We start from the raw sequence: 17,979 nt of genomic DNA on the forward strand, positions 1-17,979 counted from the left end.
GCCTAAGAATATTAGCAACAGGGACCTTCCAGAGACCAACTGGTGATATGATGGGGATATCACAGGCATCAGCATCCAGGGTACTGCACCAGCTCCTGGATACCATGTCAGCACATGTCGGTGATCATGTATATTTCCGCAATTCCCGTGAGGTATTGGCCAGCAATATGCATCTCTTCCAGCAAATAGTGGAATACCCTGAGGTAGTGTGCAATAGACTGCATGCACATATGCATCAAAGCACCAGCCGGTGAGCGGGGTAGGGTCTACTTCAACTGCAAGGGCTTCCCCTCCATCAACTGCCAGGTCATGTGTGATGCCCAGGGCATAATACTGAATGTGTGTGCAGGCTGCCCTGGAAGCTACCATGATTCCCATATCTGGCATCTGATGTAGCTGTACAAGACATTTGCCAATGGGGACATCCCACATGGTCATCTAGTGGGGGATGCTGGCTATGCACTGGAGCCATGGCTGATGACACCCATCAGAAACGCACATACACCTGAACAGGAACGCCATAATGAGGCACACACACAAACACATAATGTAATAGGGCATGTGTTTGGGCTGCTCAAGTCACGGTTCCGGTGCCTGGACACATCTGGTGGAGCCTTGCAGTACTCACCAACTACATGTATCCAAATTGTCATGATATGTGCTATGCTACATAATATGATCTTGCGAAAAAGCTGCAGCAGGACCAGCACAGGCCTGGGCCAAACAGCCCCCCACCATTGCCAAGGCCATCACAGGCAGAGCGTGACTTGGAGGAGGAACAACCTGAGCCTGCCCCAGTAGGCAGAAGGAGGCGTGCCCAGTATTCTTTGGCCTTGGCAAAGAGGCAACGCATAGCACATACAGTGGCTCAGTAGGAACTCTGGAAATGATACCTCTCTCCGACTCGCACATATAGTAAAAGGGATGCCTAAGTTGACACTACCTGCTTTCAAACATGTACAGGGAGTGTAGTATGTGCATCCGACGTAGGCAGCCCTGCAGCACCACCTAAGGCATGATTGTCATGTGTTAAGCAATATAAAGCAGTGCTAAACAGCATTTACCACCATGTAGTATATGCAAACAAAATCACACACACCAACTAGCACAACTTTGGTCAATGTTCAGTAATATTGGGCAACGTCCAGCAATGTTGGTGAATATTGAGCAATGTCAGACAAGCCTGGTCTAAGTAGGGCATAGCTGAACAAAAGCCAACATGCTCATATTTGCTTAACTGGCCCTTAAGCAGTCTGGTCTGCTCAGTATGAAACTATAAAGCAGTGATGGGCCTCGAACCCAGGATACTGTGCACTATAGCCAAAGTACTGGACCACTAAACCATGACAGTATTGCAGTGGTCAGCCTGTACGAAGGAATGTTGATAAGTCTATGCAAAGTATTTCATGGAAACCCTGCAGGCACAGCATAATCCTTGTTGAGTTATGACACAAAAGTGAGTCCTGCAGTGAGAACAGAACCTGACTTCTAACACACACAGTATAAATGTTAATATCGGTCATGTTCGCACACATCAACAAATGTAGTGGACCTCAGATAGCAACATACTGAAAGGTCACACTGGGCATGCTCACACACTTGAATAAATGAGACAAATGTCAGGCAACAAAACACGGAATGGCTGAACTGGGCATGCTCACACACTTAGGCCATGTCTGAGTACAGCAGTGGGCCACGCATATCTAGCAGTTGCATGTGCTACCCCAGGAACCTGTCACTATACAGCAATCTGCCCTGTGCACACAGTTATATGACAACAGACACATCTATAATATAGTGGAACCCTGTCATAATCGAATATGTTCTGCAGATACCAAAGTTGTTCATAGAAACTGGTAAAGCAAAGATGATAAAGACCTGAAAACAGTATCAGCAATAAACATTGTGTATCTTGAACATTAGCATAGGTTCAGAGGTTGATACTAGGCTATCTGCCCTAGGGCATGTACAAGCCTAGCCAGAGTGTGTTTGGCATTCGCAACCCTGTTACATTACTACACTGTGTGTGTGAATAGTAGGTCACACAAGATAGCCCATGTACGTTTAGGCTAGTGTGCCTCTGTCTAGCAGGGACACAGAAGATATCCCAGGGGTAAACATATGATCACCCATACAGTCGTCAAGATGTCTCCTGTAGGTGGTCAGTGGGTGGCTCTGCCTATGTGAAACTGGGATTACATTCTGGAGTGAGTGGAGCCTCTGGGATAAGAATCTGTCCCTCCACAATGTCCTATTAACATCTGTGCTGAGGTATACTTCGCTGGAGTGTGTAGCTCCAAGGGAGTCGGATATCCTGAGGTGGAGCATGTCCATTAATTCTGGGTTGGGCATATCTGTAAACAACAGGCACACATCATATCTGAGTAGGTGGTAAGTGACTGAGTAGAGCTGGAGTTACTGCATCCGAACTGTGCAGGGCGTCTGTGTGAGTCCCTAGATCTGCTTGATGAGGAACTTCCATGGCCAGTACAGTTGATGCAGGTGTCGGGTAAGGTACACTCCAAATGTGGCATTGTAACCAAGCATGGATGTGATGAGTATAGGGGCATAATGACCTCACTCGATCTAGATGTGAAACCATATGGGATAAGGTGGCCCACATAGAAGGCGTGTCCAACCACTTTGGCAACATGAATGTCAAAGGCAACAGTACGAACAAGTCATGTCCCCAAACCCCTAACAACTCCTACCGTATGTAATGGAGTACTACCTATGTGGTAATGTGTGGACATGTTGTTATTCCCAAAGGGGATGACTATGCAACTAATGGCATTTAGCTGTAGGCCATGACTCAGGCACCAGTCACCCATCTCTGTGAGACCCTGTTTGAGTATGCATGTGGCAGCTGGAGAGTTGATCATGGCACCCAGTTTGCAGTCAAGTGCAAACATGTTCAGCCATATTCCCCCTCTAGTAGCCTGTACGTCAGACAAATATATACTGAACAAGAGAGGTCCCAGGACTGAGCTGTATGGGATGCCACGTGTAACTGGTGTATAGGCAGACATGGCACCTGCAATTCTGACCATATGGGTGCTATCCCTGATCCAGGTATCAATCCATCGTGTGAAATATGTGTCCATATCAACGCTGGTGAGCCTATGCATAATGGCCCAGTGGGTTATTGTGTTGAAGGGTTTTGCAAGGTTCAGGTAGGCTGTGTGGACAACTGTCCCTATGTCGATGGACCTGTTAGCTGTTTAAAGAATACAAACAGGTTCAAGAGGCAAGATCTGCCCACAACAATGCTGAAATGTGTAGGACACAGTGTCTGTAGGTTCCTGATGTCTATGTGTATGAGTCCTATGACAATACGCTCCATAGCTTTGCAGAACAGGCTAGTTAGGCTTATAGGGCAATATTGTCTGTGGTCTGGTGTGGCACCAACTCTGTGGAGTGGGACCACTGTCGCTGTACGCCATTCCTTGGGTATATATATATCCTGTGGTAACTCCGATATTGAACAGTGATATAATGTGAGGGTTACGTCTGTCATGATGCTCGTGTAAGCTGTAGGCTGGGACACCATCTGGTCACATTGATACTGTGATGTATGCTTTGGGGAGGGTAACACTCACCTGTTACTGTGTGATGTCAGGGAGGTTATACTCTGTTGGGATGGATAGTTGCTCCTTAGGGGGGATGGGTGGGAGACATCTGCACTGAACCTGTTTGCCAGGATGTTGGCAATGCCAGTGGGTTCAGGGTAGGTTTAGTCAGTATGCAGTAACTCACAGCATATCAGTGAGTGTCCACCCAGGTTCCTGACATAGCTGAAGAAGGCCGTGTGATAGTCCTACGTGTCTGTTGCAATTGTCCGGTAGAAGCGGCCCTTAGAAAAGTTCATGACTGATTGTAGCTGTCTGCTAGTACAGATCACAGATGCCTTCTCAGTCTGGGATTGTGCTCTATCATGTAGTAGCTTTCTCCTGATGTTGTACAGCTTATTAATGGCTGGGGTCTACCAGACAGGTCCCCTGCCATTGGAGTAGTGAGTCCTGTTGTTATTTGGGCTAGCACAATCCATGCAGTCCACTAGGTGTCCATAGAATGTGTATGTAAAGGCTGCAGCAATGTGAGCCGTATTTGCCACTGTCTCAGGGTCTCTGAAGGATACCACCTTGCTTCGGTGAAGTGAGACATTGGCTCATGAGAAGTTCACCAAGATTACCTAGGATGGGTGTGTGGAGGTATATTTATGCCCAGTGAGATACATGTATGTTCTGACCTTACCAATGAGGGGTATATCGCTGGTGTGGAACATAGAGTCCCCATGTTGGTGATGATCAGGTCCAATATGTATTCTCCCTTGTGGTTGTGCTGACTGGTTGTGCCATAGCATATGAGTCTACAAATTGTAGTGATTGTTGGGTGAGGGTGTCGGGGCTTGAGTAGTATCCCCAGTCAATATTTGTGTATATGAAGTCACACAATATAATGGTGTTTGTGGAGACCTTCATATTCTCCATAGTTCCCACGAAAGCCGAGTGTGGTTCCTGGGTTTGGGAGTGTGTTCTGTAGCAGGCAACAAACTGAAAGGTAGTATTGCACAATGGTAGTTGTATATGTATGGTCTGTGATGCTTTGTGCAGTGCTACTAACCCGGAGGTGTGTGTATCTGTGATGTATATGGATACTCCCCCTAGTTGTGTTGTCTGTTCCAAGTCTTGTTGTCAGACAGCATGGTATGAAACATAACCTGGTAGTGCTGGTGTGCATAAGCGAGCCTGATCCAGGCGTCTGTTAGTGCACAGATATCGCTATCCTCCATACTGAGGAGAGTCCTGTGTGGCCGCAATATGTTATTGAGCAGCATTACCCTTAGTTTCATTTAACCTGTAATTTCTATGGAGGTGGGTTTGTCTTCTGAGCCCTGCTTAAAAAAGGCACTATGGTGGTAGCAAGAGCTTTAGCCAGCATTCCAAAGTCCAAGGTTGACAGGTGCAAGTTGTCCATAGTGAAGCTACATGGCATGTTGAGCATGTCACCATAGGCTGACAGACACTGTATCCCCTATGAATTAAACAAATTTGTTAGGCAACTGTTAAATGTGATATGTGTGTCCATATACTGTGACATCATAATTGGTGGGTGTAAGATGCTAGACAAGGTCAGGGTCATACTGGCCTGGGCTACATGATCAGAGTGTTCCTCCATGTATCATGTCATGTGGTCCAGGGAGTAACATCTGAGGTTATACACACCGGCATGGACAATGATGGTGCCAGTCCTGTACTTGCTTCAGAGTGACCTGACTGCCTGTGTTATGTGGCAGATCCTGTCATCCAACAGACAGCCCAAAGTGACTATTCCCTTGTTAGGGCTGGTGAGTGGTACGTCAGTGTGTCTGACAATAAGTGTCACCTATTACAAGTGTATTAGGTGTGTTGTTTAGCCCGAAGGGCAGTGACTGTGTGGCATACTGACATTGGGAACTATGTGATATGGGTATTGTAGTGGGGTAGCAGGTGTGTGTGTGTGTCTGCTTTGGAGGTCTCTGCTGCTTAGGCAGAGTACATTTACAGCATCCGAGTATGTCTATGTGTGATAATGTGTTCTGAGTGCTGTTGCTAGAGGATATGTGAGACTGATATGTGGTGTGTGTGGTTACCTTCACCACTTGATAGACTGTGCCAGTCATGGGTCGAGAGAGTTCAGCACCCTGTATGTCTATATAGGTGCATCTCACACATATATCTGAGTTTGTCGGGAGGAGGAGAGGGTTGTATGTGTACATGAGGCAGATGTGACATTGTGTCAATATCACAATATCCACCAGCTAGACTGGAGAGTACACACAAAACCAACCCCTGGACATGCCAGGATATTATCATGACATACTCTGTAGCCTGATCACAAAGGATCAGTAGGGTGTTAAGCATGTAAAAGAGTATAACAGGGATTAGTGCTCATGCTCGTTGGTGTTTTGTAAAGAGTAGCTGAGAAGGAGTCCAGACTGAATCATGACACCTCCTTCAGCTATGTCATAAATAGCAATGTACACCCATATATGTCCTGAGTCAGGGCCAACTGTACCTGAGTGACAATGCCGGCATCATGCCAGACAGGCCCATATGTACATACCCACCTCCCACTGACAATAGTCCATATCATCATACCAGGAGATATTACATGTAGAATGGATGAGCAGCTACCCCCACTGCCAAAAGCATGGCAAAAAGTGGAATATATTGATTCCCAATGTGTGTCATGCACAAACTACAGAACAAACAGATCCTGCACCTGAACAGTCAGCTGAGCCTCACCCCCTACACAGGATGTGGAACTGTTGAATGTGTCACAGCTACATATGGCACTCCCCACACGTGTTGGTGCACAACACACCATGGGAAGTCAAGTCCAGTACACCTATGAAGTCTGATCTGCAAGGTCATGGAGTCCATCATGGTTTCAGTCATAAACAGAGCTATTGGAAGCTGACATACACACAACCCTAGCAACTGTGGTATGTTCATGTGCGGATCATGTTTCCCAAACATGCTAGACTGTTTGCAAGGCAGCCACCCAGGACATACATCAATGAACACATCTACACATGTGTCACATAGACTTTGAATAGCCCTTTATCAACAACCCAGACACATGTAGTATCCACAAAACCAACAAGCTGTGCATAAATATGTGTTGACATATGACGGAATGTCAATGTGTCCACAGATAGATCACACAAGGTAAGGATTATGTGGTCTTGTTCAAGCTGTTGACACCTGCTGACCCACATGGACCATTCCTGGAATGGCATAAAACAAAGTGTACATACATCACCATGTCCAGTCTGATGATGTCACCATCCCATAAATACAGCAGGAGAAGGAAAACCAGCCAATAAAGTGAATAGCATGCCGTGTTTAGTTAGGTAGGGGTTTGAATCCTGCCAACAGTGAGTGTGTGTTTGTGTGGGGGAGGGTTTGTGTGTATGTGTGCAGTTTCCTTTGAGTGGTGTTCCCATTTTGGAGACTGGGAAAACCCACTAAAAGAGGTACATTCCTCTTTGGAAAGTCTGATGATGTCACCCTCCTACAAATACAGTAGGAGAAGTGGAAACCAGCCAGTAAAGTAAATAGCGCGCCGTGTTAATGCGTCTCTCTCTAGTATCATAACATAGTTAGGTAGGGGTTTGAATCCTGCAAACAGTAAGTGTGTGTGTGTGTGTGTGTGTGTGTGTGTGTGTGTGTGTGTGTGCAGTTTCCTTTGAGAGGTGTCCCCTTTTTGGAGACTGGGAAAACTCACTAAAAGAGGTACATTTCTCTTTGGAAAGTCTAATGATGTCACCATCCTACAAATACAGCAGGAGAAGGGAAACCAGCCAGTAAAGCAAATAGAGTGCCGTGTTAATGCGTCTCTCTCTCTCTAGTATCATAACATAGTTAAGTAGGGGTTTGAATCCTGCAAACAGTGAGTGTGTGTGTGGTGGGGGGGTGTGTATGTGTGCAGTTTCCTTTGAGAGGTGTCCCCTTTTTGGAGACTGGGAAAACTCACTAAAAGAGGTACATTTCTCTTTGGAAAGTCTGATGATGTCACCATCCTACAAATACAGCAGGAGAATGGAAACCAGCCACTAAAGCAAATAGCGTGCCATGTTAATGCATCTCTCACTCTAGTATCATAACATAGGTAGGGGTTTGAATCCTGCAAACGGTGTGTGTGTGTGTGTGTGTGTGTGTGTGTGTGTGTGTGCGCAATTGTCTTTGAAAGGAGTGCCCTTTTTGGAGACTGGGAAAACACACTAAAAGAGGTACATTCCTCTTTGGAAAGACTGATGATTTCACCATCCTACAAATACAGCCGGAGAAGGGAAACCACCCAGTAAAGCAGATAACGTGCCATGTTAATGCATCGCTCTCTAGTATCATAACATAGCTAGCTAGGGGTTTGAATCCTGCAAATGCTGACTGTGTGTGTGTCACTGTTGGTCAATGCGGTGTGGGTTTTACTATGGTATGACATAGTATGATTATAACAGTAAGTGCATTTCACACATCAGGTATCTGCGTGGCAAATATATATGTGTACATGTCCCCTCAATCAGTACATAGGTGTGAAGCCTGCATACTACATGAATACATTTGTTTCTATTGACAGGTTGTGCCGCTGCAGATCATAGGTCACATATGTATGTATGTGACAAGGCCATCCACTGTCGTGTTCTGTGGCCAAGGTCATCTGTGGCACACACACCCATGACAGTTACTGAAAAGTAGTGTGAGTGAGGGTATATGCCTGGGGTATATGTCAGACATGGTCATACACAACAAAGACTGCCAAGAATGGACAGCCTTTATAGGTGTATGACTGCCTTGTGGATATGCATTCAGGCCTCTAATGTCTTCTGTGATACACCTTGGGACTCCACAATACCTATGGATATGTGGATACCAAGGGACACATGACATAACATGAGGCTGTATGTACACATTGGTACCCAACATACACATTGAGGGCTACCACCTGTGTGGTACTGACGGGATAGTATGTATAGTACATGAGGATGACTATGCCATAGTCGGCTTACTGCTATGCAGCATGTATCAGACAACAGGTATCTGTCTGTATGATACCCTTGTGTAGGATATGCGTCCCATCCAGGGAATGCATTGTAGGCCAATGCATGTATTTCCAGATTTGGATGGACACATCCCTAGTGTGTCTGCATGTACCTAAGGGGGCTATATGCCAAACAGGTGTGGTCACAGGAATGGGTGGCGGTTATTACCACTGGTTAGTGTTATAGTGTAGCACTGGAAGGATCCAATTGTTACTGAGTTCCCTACTACTGTGTGTCATTTGTCAGGACATCATCCAATGATTGCTTATAGTCATGCTGTTGAGGTTGTGTATACTACCAGACCGCAAATTATTAACAGATATTAACGGTATCACCCACAGCATAATGTCAACCCATGTCATACACATGTCTACCTATGTTAGTACATAACTGTAGTAGAATGCATACTGGCCATTGAAAGATACTATGAGATGTTAACAATGTGTACAACAGGGTATGCCACATGTCCCATGTGTCCACTATGCACGTACATGCAGACAGTGCGCACCCACCATGTTCACAGATGTACACTTGCTAATCTGTACTGCACACATCACACATGTACTGTCCAGTCACTAACACATGCTGGCAATACATTACACTTCAGCCAAGTGGCACATGAGTGGACAATACATACAAAGATCTAACAGTGGTGTACACAATGCTACATTGACAATCAGAGCTTTGATTCATAATGTCTGCTCAGATATAACTACAAGGATGTCGTTACACTTCCTTGTTGACAACCTACTATTATTGCTACACTGCTGTAGTGTCACCCTGTGCATCAGCACCATGTTAGCATGTCCCTCTGTCAATGATGCAGATGACAGGAGGCGAGACAGGTATCATCATATGCACAAGGCATTTTGTTGTATGCCAGAGCCTGACATTGACCCAGCCAATCGACATGTCTGTGTGTGTGTGTGTGCGTGTGTGTGTGTGTGTGTGTGTGTGTGTGTGTGTGTGTGTGTGTGTGTGTGAGGGACAACAGTACAGCATGGGCCAATGTTGATGTAATGTGTGTGTGTATGTGTGAGCCCTAGTTGTTTGGTTAATGTGTGTGTGTCTGCATGCGCACAGCTCCACCATCTTCTGCCATATATGGTAGTTTGTGGGACAGCCACAGGCTGTACCTGCTAGGCTGTACAAATCACTGTCTCCAGCCATGGACCCAGTACCTGTGCCTGGCAGGGGTGCTACGGACAGTATCGGGTACCAACCCTGACTGGGTACTGTCATCAGAGGCAGAGGTATGATGACTGGACCCATGTCCCTGCTGGGACTGGCCAGAGCCACGTGCACGTGGTCTACTGGGATGGTCAATGGACAGGCCAGCCCCAGCATTACTGGGGCTGGTACTGCCACTACGGGAGTGGCTGTGAACTGTGGGCCATCCGTGATCATTGCCAGCTGTTGCTGGCATGCGTTCGCATCGACGTTGCAACCATCCCGCATGGTCCTGGCTCATGGAAGACATGTTGTGGTGGGCATCTAATGTCTCCCCCCAATGTCTATTAATGACCTTGGTGTAAGTCCGGATGGCACCGGCAAGGTCATGGATGCTGTCATTGATAGCAGTGTAATGTGCCCTCTGCACCGTAAGTCCCTGCCTGGTGTACCGTTCCATACATGTCTGAGCCTGCATTACAGTCCGGACATACTGGTCATCATAAGACCTGTGAGGGCACGCCTGCCAGGGGCAATATGACCAATGGTGCTCCCCCGAGAACCACTGGATCTCCGCCTATGTGGTACCATTCCAGGTCTATGGCTATGGCTGCTGTGAGGGGATGCAAGTGCCATGGGTACCACACTCTCCTGGTCAATGCCAACTGTATGCTGTCCCTCGCCTATGGCCATTGGTGGTGAGGGATGTATTGACATTATGAGTGTGTGCATAGATGGGGTTGAACGCTGTGTACTGTCAATTGGCGGACCAATGACAGACCCTGTCAAATCTTCCTGTGCCAAAATACATGTGTCATCATCACCACTATTCATGGCAGTGGCTTCAGGTTGCCTACTGCTTTCGCCAACCCCTAACTCAGCACCTGTGAGAGGAAGACAGGAAACACACTTTACGGTCTGCACATGCACACATGCACACATGGACACATGCACACATGAACACTAATACACTCCTCACTACAGCACATACACACACATACCAGCAATCCAACACATACTCTATAGTGAGTGAAGGTGGGTGTCAGTATCACAAGGTAGACAGTCACCACACATGTGTCAGCATGCAGAATATGTGTTGCACAAGACCATGCAGTGCAAGTGTAGACACCCCTATTAAATGGCAGTATACATGGCTTTGATGCAACTGTGTAGTTGTTCAGTGATTGGCTACACCCTGGAACACAATGTATACATGGACACAACATTGCTGTACAGGTATTATCAGCTCTGCAATGTCCTGTGCACCATCACTCAAAAGTATACATGCCATGGCTGCATGTGTTATTTGTGTGACACATAGATATCCATGTCTGAGTACAGTGTCTGTGTTCATAGCAGATAATAGTGGGCACGGGTGTAGCACATGCATGCTATGTACACACACGGGATATGCGGTGCATGTTGATGTGAAGGAATCCCAATGCTCGACATGGCCAGTGTACAGTGGTTATGGTGAGTGTGGGACATATTGCAGATATGTTGGTGCCAGACATGGCATGGCATGCTACATGACTGCAACATTAAACACCACACATACCCAATGTGTGTCAAGTGACCTATACACCCACTAGCATTCCAGGACATATATGTGACACTTTGTTTGGATGGTGACTGCTGGGCATATTGTGTATACTGGCATATGTAAGCACACAGACAACATGCTATGCATATTGTGTATAGGTGCATATGTTTGCACACACACAACACTGAGGTGCAAAGCAATGACTGCTATGAGTAGTACTGTGGTCACTGTAACTGGATGGGGTGTAGTACCCTGTGCCATCATCAACATGCATCTTGTGGTCACTCACAGCTACTAATGTGTGCAAGACCACTGCCTAGCATGCTGTACCTGAACTGCAGTGCCATGGCTACGTTCACAATTACACAGCCACCTTGTACATGGGTGTGTGAGGTGCCCAATAGGGAGCATTGCCTAACATGACTGTGTTATGCATTGCGGAGTGTTGCACAACCCCATGATAGGCCTATACCCCTGAGGTACATCATGTGTGGTGTGTGCATGCCATGTGGGATACTGAAGTGTGACCTTACAGCGGGTGTGTGGTAATGCCAAATGTAGCATGTTTTCGTGTACTGCGTATGATAAACGTGTTCTGTTGTGTACAGCTGTAGCAACTATGCATATCCAATGTGCAGTACAGTGTTGCCACAATTGTGTCTGCTGCACTGTGCATTGCATGTGATTGAGGCAGCTACTGACTTTACTGAGATGATTGATGTCTCACAGCAAACATGCACAGCATGCATTATGCATAGGTGTGTTACGTGTACATGGCCTACACCTTACCTATGACATGCACATTTCATTACCAATATTAAAGTGTTAACACACTCACCAGCATGTATTGTCTGCCCTGCTGTCACACCAGAGGGACCTGGAAGAATATGACACAGTTTGTTAGTGGCCACAACTGTGGCATTGCTACTGTGAGTGTGCTAAACGACAGTGGAACAACAGTCAACAGTCACAGGTGTACGGATACTATTGCAAATATCAGTATTGCACACGTTAGGCAGCACAACTGCTAAACACACAGTGCACATCTCACATCTGCATATTCTAACAATACAGGTAACGATAGTCTACAGCTAGGGCGTATTACCTGCATGCTCCATGTCATCCTGCTGGGTGGCTCCGGCCTCCATGATGACACATGTGTGACGATGTTGCTGCTGTAGGCCAGGAGCCACCATGCTTAGGAGCAGCTCCTCCACTCTGGTGAGGGGGGGATGTATGGCCACCCCACCACCTGTGGCAAGCTGTTGCCTATGGATATCAGACGCATGCCGCTGGACATGTCTAATTAAATCACTGCAGTGATGGCGTATCTGCTCATATGTCTGGTTATGCATGCCTATGTCATTTACCCGGCGAACAAGGTCTTGCCACAGTGCAGTACGGTCATGCTGATGCTGGCTGGCCCTGGAAAAAAGCAGGTCATAGTGCTGCACCAGGCTGTTCAGAATTTCCTGCTCCTATGCAGCTGAATACAATGGATTACGTTGATGAGCCATAACCTTGGAAGACAATTAAACGATATGTGTGAGCATGTCATGTGGCACACAACATTATGAAGTACAGATATCACTTAACTGCCATATATAGCATCTATCTGTCTATCAGAGGATACACACATTCAATTCCACATATCAGTGCTCAGCCCACAACTGGCTGACAGTGCCTGCAACACTCCATATAACAAACCAGTATACACCAGTAGTCAGCACACTGTTTGGGATACAATGCACAACCTCGCCCTGGGGGTATATATCAAGCTAATGCATGAAGAAATATGTCATCCAATGCAATGAATGTCATGTACATTTACAGTATTACTGGTAAACCACCCTAGTCTTTGATGCCATATCCCTACCTAACATATGTGCATGGTTGTTAATATAGCTGGCATACTGCTGTAACAGAGTATACATGTTGCTAGGTACACACACATGCCCTGTAACACACATGTGATTGCGGGCATGGTACAGGCATCATTAAAGACACATCAGACATACATACAACACACAGATGTATGCCGACACAGATGAGCATTACCTGTGTACCTTATAGTACTGTGTGCCCCTACTTACAGATACCTATGCCTGTGGTATGTAATCTGTGCAGACTACAGGAAACACACAAGACAGTGTTACCAGGGACTGTGAACATACACCATACTGTGCTGTTTAGGCCTACAGCTTCAGGTAGTACAACAGTTCATATGTGAGCTGGAGTCACCAGCAGTACCACTTACTGAGCATACATGTATTGCTTCAGCCTACATTGGGACACCACAGTCGTACACAAGGAACTACGTTACAACATATGCCATCCTACTATGTCTGCATCCCAAAAACTCACACAACATTCTCCGGCCTCACACCTAGGACACAAACTGCTATGACAGACAAAACCTCACACTACGCTATCACACCTTTACAAACCTTGCACACAGTCACTGTCACACTCATTCCACCTCACATAGCAGGTATTGCACTGAGTACACGTGTGTGTGCATTGTGTCATAGGTAGATAATACGCTATTGGCCCTAGGGCCTAGAGCAGCCTAGCCATATACTACCCTGGCCTTTGACATACATGTAATGTGATTTCACTTGCTCCTGTCAACCAGATACACAGAGGTGACTCCCAGGGCATATTACCTATCTCCAAAACAATCATTAGGGGTATGTATGACATCTGCTAATGAGGAGCCTTGTTTGTTCATGCTGTGTGGTTTAGTCCAGAGTATGGCATATTTGTGGATAGGAACCTGTACCTCCGGCATGTGCTATTTAGTGAGGTGACAAGGATTAGGGCCCTAGGTCATGTAGCCCAGAGGGATTGTGAGGTGTTGTCATGGTGGTTGGCTGACTGCTATGGGTGTGACATACCTCTGTATTTCCGGCAGTGGTAACCTCTGGGTGGGCGGTATGCAACGCACTCCAGCGGTGGTTTGTGAGTCAGTCTGCATAGGGCATGTGTTTGAGGGCAGTATTACTCTTTGTTAAGTATGTCTGTGGCCTTTCCACTTGCTGTAGTTGTCATGTGAGGTACATACCACATGGGGCACTGTGATGAGTAGAGGGGAACACCGACCTATATTTCCCTAGATGACACACCTTTTGTGATGACACGTACCACATAGACAGATTACATGACTACTGTGGCACTGTGATTATCAAAGGGGAGCCTACTGTCCACCTGTGTGCCGTGTACCCTTCTGACACCATCAGTTTTAGGCAGGCTACCACCTATGTGGCAGTTACTGCATGAGGTGTTTTGGAATGAGGTATGGCACTGCAGTATCAACACTGGTGTTCAGTCCATGCCTTGGACAACAGGCACCTGTTGCAGTACATATGACCCTCTCTCTCTCTCTCTCTCTCTCTCTATATATATATATATATATATATATATATATATATATATATATATATATATATGTGTGTGTGTATATATATATATATATATATATATATATATATATATATATATATATATACACACACACACACACACACACATATATATATATATATATATATATATATATATATATATATATACATACATATATACATATATACATATATACATATCTATCCATATCTGTCCATATCTATACATATCTATACATATCCATACATATCCATACATATCTATATATATATCTATATATATCTACGTATATCCATATATATCCATATATATCTATATATATATCCATATATATATCGATATATATCTATATTTATCCATATATATCCATATACATCTAAATATATCTATATATCTATACACACATATATATGTATATACATGTATATATACACATACATATAAACATCCATTGCTGTACATATAGCTGCACATATAGGCACATATACTGCCCACCTTTAATGGTGGGGATGTCAATTATGCAACAGTTGTGAGATATACCGTTATGTAATACTATTGCACAATGTTGTGCAGAATGTATTCCGCTGTCCTCAGGCCATATAGCTGTTGCAGGCCTCACTGCCTGTAGCTCAGTCCCACAGTGTTTAACACCACATGACATATACAGGCACTGCTTGCTTTCTGCAATGCCACACACTACAACCTACATACATAGGTGCACATAGCAGCCTTCAACAGCATACATATGTCCAGCCTTCACTAACAGTTGCAGTATGTCCCTTGCCCTATGCAAATGTGCATGTACATATAGATATGGACTGCTGCCACATATGGATGATTCACAGTATGTAGATTACCCTTCAGACACATCTTTTGGATGTCAGCAAATACATATCTGTTACATACCTTACCTTTGTATTCCTCACCTCTGTCTGTTGCAGGTGTTGTTTTTTTTTTTTTTTGGTTTTGTTTCCCCTGTGTGTTGCTGTTTGTTTTCGTCATCTGTCTCCTACTGCCTGTGTCTGTCTGTCTCTGTCTGTCTCTCTCGCTCATGCTCTCGCTCTCTCTCCCAGTTGTTGCAATGATATTATTGCATGTGTGGACAGCAGATACAGGCTGCTTTTCTAGGTATCTGCACATGTGCATGTGATGGCCTCTGCACCAATTGGTGCCCACCATTTAATTATTGCATGCTGCCTGCTGTGTGGTAATTGCAGTTCTCACTGTGATTTTAGGACACTGCTATAAAATTATAAGTTAGGTAGGCGTAGCCCTTTCAGTTTTGCAAGGTGGGGACCATGCTTGTTTGCTGTGGACACTGTTGTCTCAGTCAGAAGGTTGGTATATGTCTCATATCTGAAGCTGGGTTGTAGCCAGTGAAATGTATGTTGTACTGAAACCTGATTGTTGCTTCTTCCAGTACACTCTTCTCAGTGTGTAGGTTTACTCACACCTCCTAATGCTAACACTGGATACATGGGAGTGTGTACTTTCTTTTCAAATTAGAGAATTAACTGGCATACAACAGTAGTTATTGCAATGTATTCCTATGGCTTTCCTATTTTCCCTTTACATTCACTCATTGTAATGCATGTTATATTTCTTTCAGCACCAAGTTATTGTATATCTGCTGTGGCTTAGTGGTACGTCATGCAGACTGGTGAGTCCAAGGTGTGGGGTTTGAGACTGACAAGGGTATTTTATTTTGCTGCTGAGCAGTACAAGGGCCCTGTCATGCAGAGTGACTAAGGCAATTTTAAGCAGTTGTAAGCGGGTTTGCGCGGGTTTACGTGACGCTTAGCGATGCTAAGCTAAGCTTAGCTTCACTTTTTTTATTTTAGCAATACTAAGATAAGCTTGGCGTGAGTTATCATATCTTAGCAATGCTAAGCTAAGCACACACATGTGCACACTGGTGCAAACCCGCTTACTACTGTTTACAAGTGCTCACTCTAGCTAACCCCTGCACTCATTTCTTTGACAGAAAAGTAAATGGGGAAACAGGAATGTGGTGATAAAGGATGCACAAAGAGGGGAAGACAGTAGGGAAACCAGCTCAGGATGTACAGGATGGGTGTGGAGAAGGTCCATGGCTGCCCATTTCTTTAACAGCAACAGCTGTGCATATGCAATACATTAGGAGGGATATTTGAAACCTTCCACCCCTGAGAGAGGAGTGAGGACAACTAAGTATGTTGTACTACCAATTATGAATATCAGGCACATGCACTGTTTGTGAACTGCTACACTGTCATTAGTACATTACTCACTTCTGAACAGTTTGTGGTTTGTTTGTGTTGACATTATCACAGTCTGCTCAGGACAACTGGACATATTTCACTACTGTGTATGCCTACCTACACCCTTGGTTGTGCCTGACTACATGGGTATATAGTACCTTTGGGTAGAGGTGCAGAACTGCAGAGTGCATTATTTATTATCACGTGATGTTTATCTTACTGAACATGCAGAGTTGCTGTGTACCTATAAGTCTATAAAGGCTAGTAGTCTGTCTGAGTAGCTCCCACCTGTGGACATATCCAGATGGCAGACAGAGGTCAGCCTAGTATTCTTTGACTGTGCACCACAGCAGTCTTTTCAGCACCTGAACAATGGCATTGTCACAGGTGGTTGCTAGCAGTACATGGCTACATCCTTTGATATTTCTGTGTTGTACTTCTACATAAGGGCATGCTTGTGGGATTCATTCTACAGCTATTTGCAGAGTGTATAACAGCAGACAAGCTGATACGCCTGTGTATTTCTGACTCTTCCAGGCCTCAGATACTTTCAGGTATATATTTGAACAGCCTCAGGGAAAGGTACATATAACTGGGATACATCTGTGATATATTTAAGACATTTTGCAGTTCAGACTTTGGGGGGTTCAGAGCATATGTATTACTACACCTTTTCTGACGTGCACGCAGTGTCTACTCTCACTTATTGACATTTGTCATTAAGTGAGATTCCCCACCTTTCTGCCTACTGTTAGTACATTTCACAGGGTGTCAGAGGGGCACATCTAACATTTGTTTACATATCAGGGTCATCCCTGTAGATCAGTCACTGTTGGGAGGTCTGGCCTGTGACCTATGCAAATATGCCAGTGTTTATCCTGCTCTGATACTGTGTGGGGTTTGTAAGGTGCTGCTGTAACATTATTCCCTACTAGCATGGCTGATTCTCTTTTCACAGTCATGTCATGCAATTCTACAACACCTGCTGGTTAAGGCCCACAGAACAAGATTTGTGTTATGTCATTCCTATTTAC

Source organism: Protopterus annectens, chromosome 10.part0, assembly GCF_019279795.1.
Source record: "Protopterus annectens isolate FY-2018-M chromosome 10.part0, PAN1.0, whole genome shotgun sequence".
Taxonomy (NCBI): domain Eukaryota; kingdom Metazoa; phylum Chordata; order Ceratodontiformes; family Protopteridae; genus Protopterus; species Protopterus annectens.